Below are 6000 nucleotides of genomic sequence, written 5' to 3' on the forward strand. Positions count from 1 at the left end.
TGAGAGAGGGACAAGGGGATGGGAAATGGGGGTGGGGGGGGAGGAATTACTGGAAGTTTGAGAAATTAATGTTCGTGTCATCAGGTTGGAGGCTACCCAAACGGAATATAAGGTGTTGTTCCTCCAACCTAAGTGTGGCTTTATCATGACAATGGAGGAGGCCATGGATGGACATATCGGAATGGGAATGGGAAGTGGAAGTAAAATGCCACTAGGTTCAATTACTATGGTCTCTTTTCAGTGAAGAATATCACAGTGGGATGGTTTGACATAGGTCTTAGAGCTACATCTGACTACATTCAGGTTCTTTCGCCCGGAGCCTCTGCTTAATGAATCAGTGATAAATGCAGTGTTTAACAACAGAGACGCTGCTCAGTTGTCATTGCAATGAGACTTTATATCCATAAATATTAAAGGATATTTCTCAATAGGAACTAAAATAGCAAACAAAATGTTGTCCCAGGAAATCAGCAGCTATCATCAGGGAATTCTACCATCCAGGTCATGCTGTCTTCTCACTGCTGCCATCAGGAAGAAAATATAGGAGCCTTGGGAGTCACACCACCAGGTTCAGGAACAGTTATTACCCTCAACCATCAGGGTCTTGACCAAAGGGGATAGCTTCACTTGCACCAGCAGTGAACTATTCCAACAACCTGTGGACTCACTTTCAAAGACTCTTTATCTCATAGACTCAATATTTATATATTATTAATATTTCTTTTTGTATTTGCACAGCTTGTTGTCTTTTGAAAGCTGGTTGAATGCCTGAGTTGGTGCGGTCTTTCATTGATTGCGTTATGGTTACTATTCTCTGGAGTGATTGAGTACGCCCACAAGAAAGCGAATCGCAGGGTTGCATATAGTAAGATATATGTACTTTGATAACAAATTTACTTTGAACTTTGAATAACGTGCAAGGTAAGGGGATGTCAAGAGTCCATTTGATTGTACGACAGAACCATTAACTAGTCTTACAGCAGTGAGATAGAAGCTGTCCTCAAGCTTGGTTGTACGTACTCTTAGGCTTCTGCCTTCAATTGTTGAATATGACTTTTCAGGGTATCACTCTCTGTAATGCGGGGACTGGGGAACATATGATTAGGATATTACTGTCTGTAATGCGGGGAGTTGGGGAACTTACGATCAGGGTATCACTGTCTGCAATGCGGGGAGTTGGGGAACATATGATCAGGATATTAAACAAAATGTGTCCACTGAAACTTGGTAATGAGAAACAGGTTTATTTTCACGGGCACATGTTGAGAAATTTGCTGTTTTGCAGCTGCAGTACAGAGCAAGACCTATAAAATATAGGTCTATACACTATAAATTAATGGTTCAAAAGTTCAATTTGATACCAGAGAATGTATACATTATACGATCTGAAATTCTTACTCTTCACAGACATCCACGAAACAGGAAAAACCTAAAGAATGAATATATTAAAAAATTAAATTGGTAGTGCTAAAACTTGTATGGGAATGGAGATATTTTATCAATTTTGCTAAACTAGAAACTGCATTCTCATGTACTGCTAGATAAAAGCCTGGGGTGATTTGGTGGAGGTCTTAAAAATTTTGGAAGACTGAAAGAGGATGTGTAAAAATACTTTCATGATCAGATGTGTCCAATATGAGAGAATGCTAACATTTGTTAGACGCAGAGATTCTGCAGATGCTGAAAATTTGGACCCACAGACACAAAATGCTGGAGGAAACCAGCAGGTCAAGCAGCATTAATGGAGATGATTAATCCGATGGCGCTTCAGGCCGAGAGTCTTCATCGACTGGAAAGAAAAGGGAAAAAATAGGCTGTGTGAAAAAATTGAAAGGGGTGGAGCAAGAGCTGGATGCAGAACGATAGACAGATGGGGAACAGGAGAGTGGGATTGTTGTAAGAAGCTGGAAGCTGATGGGTAGAAGCAGTAGAGGGCTGATGAAGGTGGAATCTTATAGGAGAGGACAGTGGACCATGGAATTATGGGAAGGAGGAAGGATCTAGAGGAATGGCTAGTGGAAGAAGGGACAAAAGGAGGAGGAGAACAAAGAGGGGTGGTTATCCAAAGTAAGAGAAATCGATTTGGACACTGGCTCAGCTGTTTCAGTCATTTCACAAAATGAGTATGAATGGCATTTCAAAGATAATGAAATCTGCAGATATCCAACTAAGAATTTACACTGGAAAAAAGGTAATTCCTGCAGGTGTGACATTTGTAACAGTGAAATACAGCAACCAACAAGCCACATTGGGCTTGTATGTGGTAAAACAGGAGAGGCAGCACTGCGGGGATGTGAATGTCTTAGACAAGTGCAATTTGCATGTGACATCCCCTGTAATCGAGTCAACTGAAAGTGAATTCAGAGATGTACTAGATAATGCTACAACTGTCTCCATGGTGTACATCATGAACTGTTGTCCAACTGAGCACAAACAAATGTTGGTGCCAACCTCTCTGCCTCTCTGCCAAGGAAGGACCATGCTGCTCAGAGAAACTGTGAAAGTGATGAAAATAGTGGTCCGGTTACAACGGTTTTTGGAGGCAACGTATTTAAGAAGCTTCTAATATGTTAATCAGGCAATTACTTGCAGAATGTAGTTTGGTTTTAAGCTGGAGAGAGCTCAAGGAGTTTCAGGAAAGTTGCAAGCATTCGGCTTTTCTGAGTATAAAGAACCAGAATCTACTCTACGTGCATTAAGATTATTGCATGAACTTCAAGTGGGAGACAAAAAGCTGTTTGTAAAAGTAGATGCAAAGACCAAAGCCCAGCTGGGTGAATGGAAGGCCAAAAAGAAAGGAGTCAATGGAGATACAAAACCGCAGGATTTGTCAGATGATGTTGCGAACGAGGAAACAGAGGATTGATTAGATTGTGAAGGGATCAATAGAAGGATTAATAAGAGAATACTCCAGTGAACTAAATACACCATCCCAAGATCAAGATGCACAACCTAGAAAGAAGAAAAAGGTCAAAAAGAGGAGAGTGCCTTAAATGCTGTGAAATGGAAGAGGATAAACGAAACACAATTTCTTGAGAAATTAGCAATTTCAGAGAAACTAGAGAAATAAAAAGGAAGACAGGAAAAGAAAAAACAAGTTAAAAAGAGGAGAGACAGAGGGAGAACACGAGCGAGAAAGAGAAAGGTGGGAAAGAAAGAAGGAACTGGACGAAGAGCAGAAATGAAAGTGTGAGCAGGACTGGGACCGGAAGTGAGATCATGATAGGGATCGAGAGAGAATCAAGGATAAAACAAGTCAGCATGACTGAGAAAAAGATTGAGAGTGGGATAGAGAGAGAAAGAAGCCAGGGCCGGGAGAGAGGCAAGGATCGAAGTAGATTCAGAGAGAAAAGCCAATAAAAGGAGAAGAGAGATGTCCAGAGCTGTCAGAACCACTTCCTGCAGTCCCAGTGTCAACTCCTTCAACCATCATAGAGGAGGTCCCAGAACCTGAGGTTATTTTTCATTGGTCAAGTAGAGTGACCTCCCCTGCCCTTGAAATCCCCCCTATAAGTGCCTCCCAACATCTTGTATTAGTAATTTCTGCCCTGTAAAAAAAAGTCTTTAGCTAGTCACTCGATCTATACCTCTTTTGTAGACTCTCAATTATATTGAAGGCTGGGAAAAATTTCAGCTCTAACAGTCCAGGTTAATATATTCAGATAATTGTTTAACCTGGAACTGGATGAGTGTGGATTAATGAGCTGAACTGATCCGACAACCTACACACTCACTCTCAGAAACACTACAACGCATGTTCTCAGTGTTATTTATTAACTATTTTTTATTCTTTGCACAATTTGTTTTCTTTTGCACGTTGGCTATTTGTCAGTCATTATTTATGCATGGCTTTTAATAAATTCTATTCTATTTCTTTATTTTCCTGTCAATGATTACAAGAAAATGAATCACGAGGCAGTGTATGGTGACGTACTGAATATGTACTTTAAATAACCTAACTTTGAACTTGTCAACTTCAGATAGTCGGTCAATGAGTTTGAGGATATACCCATCTGCTGTTGCAAACTCCAATAGGGTGGTTTGATGAGGAGGGAGAGGGAGGGCAATCATTCTCACGATGGAAGTGGAGGATTTGAAGAAACAACAAGCTTTCAAAGGTACATTTAATGTCAGAGAAATATATACAATGTATATCCTGAAATGCTTTTTCTTTGCAACCATCCATGAAAACAAGAATGAATGACAATTAAATGTTAGAACCCCAAAGCCCCCCCCCCAGTTCCCCCTCCCGCGCACAAGCAGCAGCAAAACAGTGATCCCCCTCCCCTACCAGCAAAAAAAGTATCGGCGCCTCCCCCCCCCCGAGCACTCAAGTGTGCAGCAAAGCATCAATAAAGACACGGACTTGCAGTACCCCAAAGATGACTCGTTCACCCAGTAACAAGTCCTCTCTCTCTCTCCCTAATAAGGGAAAAAGAGGTGTCCCCATTTCACAGCGAGAGGGGAGACATAACAAACAACTCACTGATTTATGATATTAAAAGTCCATTGCATTGTTTTTTCCAAGCTCTGTCCCCAAAGAACTCGGGTCTCTGGGCACATCGCCAGCTGCCAGCACACTGCTTACGATCTTCTGTCTCCCACGACACACCAGACGGCGGCACCAACCTCGAGTCCGCCCGTCTCCAGAGCCATGAAATCCCAGAACCCTGAAGGCACACTAGTCTTCTAGGCCACATCCTTGGTATATCGAATAGTGGCCAGTCGTGAGACCCCGGGAGCGGGTCCCATTTCCGCAAAGAACCAAAGTCAGCGTGTAGCTCCAGGTCAGGGTCTTCAAAAATAGAGGTACTAAAAATAGAAATAGAGCTGTTTCTGAAGATGCAAACAAAGGAGTCGTCGTTAGGCGCCATTGTCTCTCCTAAGCTCCACTTAACATTGAACTGACTCCACAACTTGAAAGTGAGTCTGTCAGTTGTGAAATCAGTTCAACGTTAAGGTGAGTGAAGTTATAATCTGCCATCTGTCAGAGTTATCTATCCCAGCTAATTTGTTTTGGGTAATACAAATCTGTAAAACAGATTTAAAGAATGTTCCATTACCATTTGGGAACAACGGGTACTTTTTGAGGAATTATGCCACATAGAGTTTTCTGTTATCCTTGTTGGAACCTTGTGTGATGTTCTGCTAGGATATTGGAGGCTAATTAACATGGAGTTTAATTTGATTATATTTTAATTAAATTCAGAATTTCTGTCTCTCTTTGGGAATAATACCTGACAATAACTAATCAGTAATTTGGAGCACTGCTTAACAGCTTGACATATTAACAGGCTGAAGTTTCCTGTGATGTCGACAACTTGGAATCAGAACAAACTTTCCCTTTGCAATCAGAGATGATTGGCAAGTAGGGAATCTTTTGAAGCCATTTTCTTATATCAGTGTTTGATAATTTTATAAATACATGAACAAGTCTACTTCCAGTATATTTTGAAAAAGATAATGATCTGAACACCAAGAAAGTAAATTTATTATCCAAGTACATTTATGTCAGTATATACTACCCTAAGATTCATTTTCTTGCAGGCATTTACAGGAAAATAAAGAAATACAATAGAATTTATGAAAAACTGTACATAAAAAAACTGACAAGCAACATGCAAAAGAAAACAAATTTTGCAAATTAAAAAAAAATACTGAAGACTCAAGTTGTAGAGTTCTTGAAAGTGAGTGTGTAAGTTTTGAAATCAGTTCGATGTTGAGATGAGTGAAGTTATCCACACCGGTTCTGGAGCCTGATGGTTGCAGGGTAAGGCCTGCTTGTGATGCTGGTGGTCTTGTACCTAAAGCTCCTGTACTGCCTTGCCCAATGGTAGTAACAAGAAGAGATCATGGTGGGGGTCTTTGATGATGGGTGCTGCTTTCTTGTGGCAGTGGCTCCTTGTAAATTAACTCAATGGTGAGGAAGGTGCAACGGATTGGGCTGTGTCCACCACTTTTTGTAGACTTCTCCATTCCTGGGCAGTGGTATTCCCATAT

This window comes from Mobula hypostoma, chromosome 17 (assembly GCF_963921235.1).
Source record: "Mobula hypostoma chromosome 17, sMobHyp1.1, whole genome shotgun sequence".
Classification (NCBI taxonomy): domain Eukaryota; kingdom Metazoa; phylum Chordata; class Chondrichthyes; order Myliobatiformes; family Myliobatidae; genus Mobula; species Mobula hypostoma.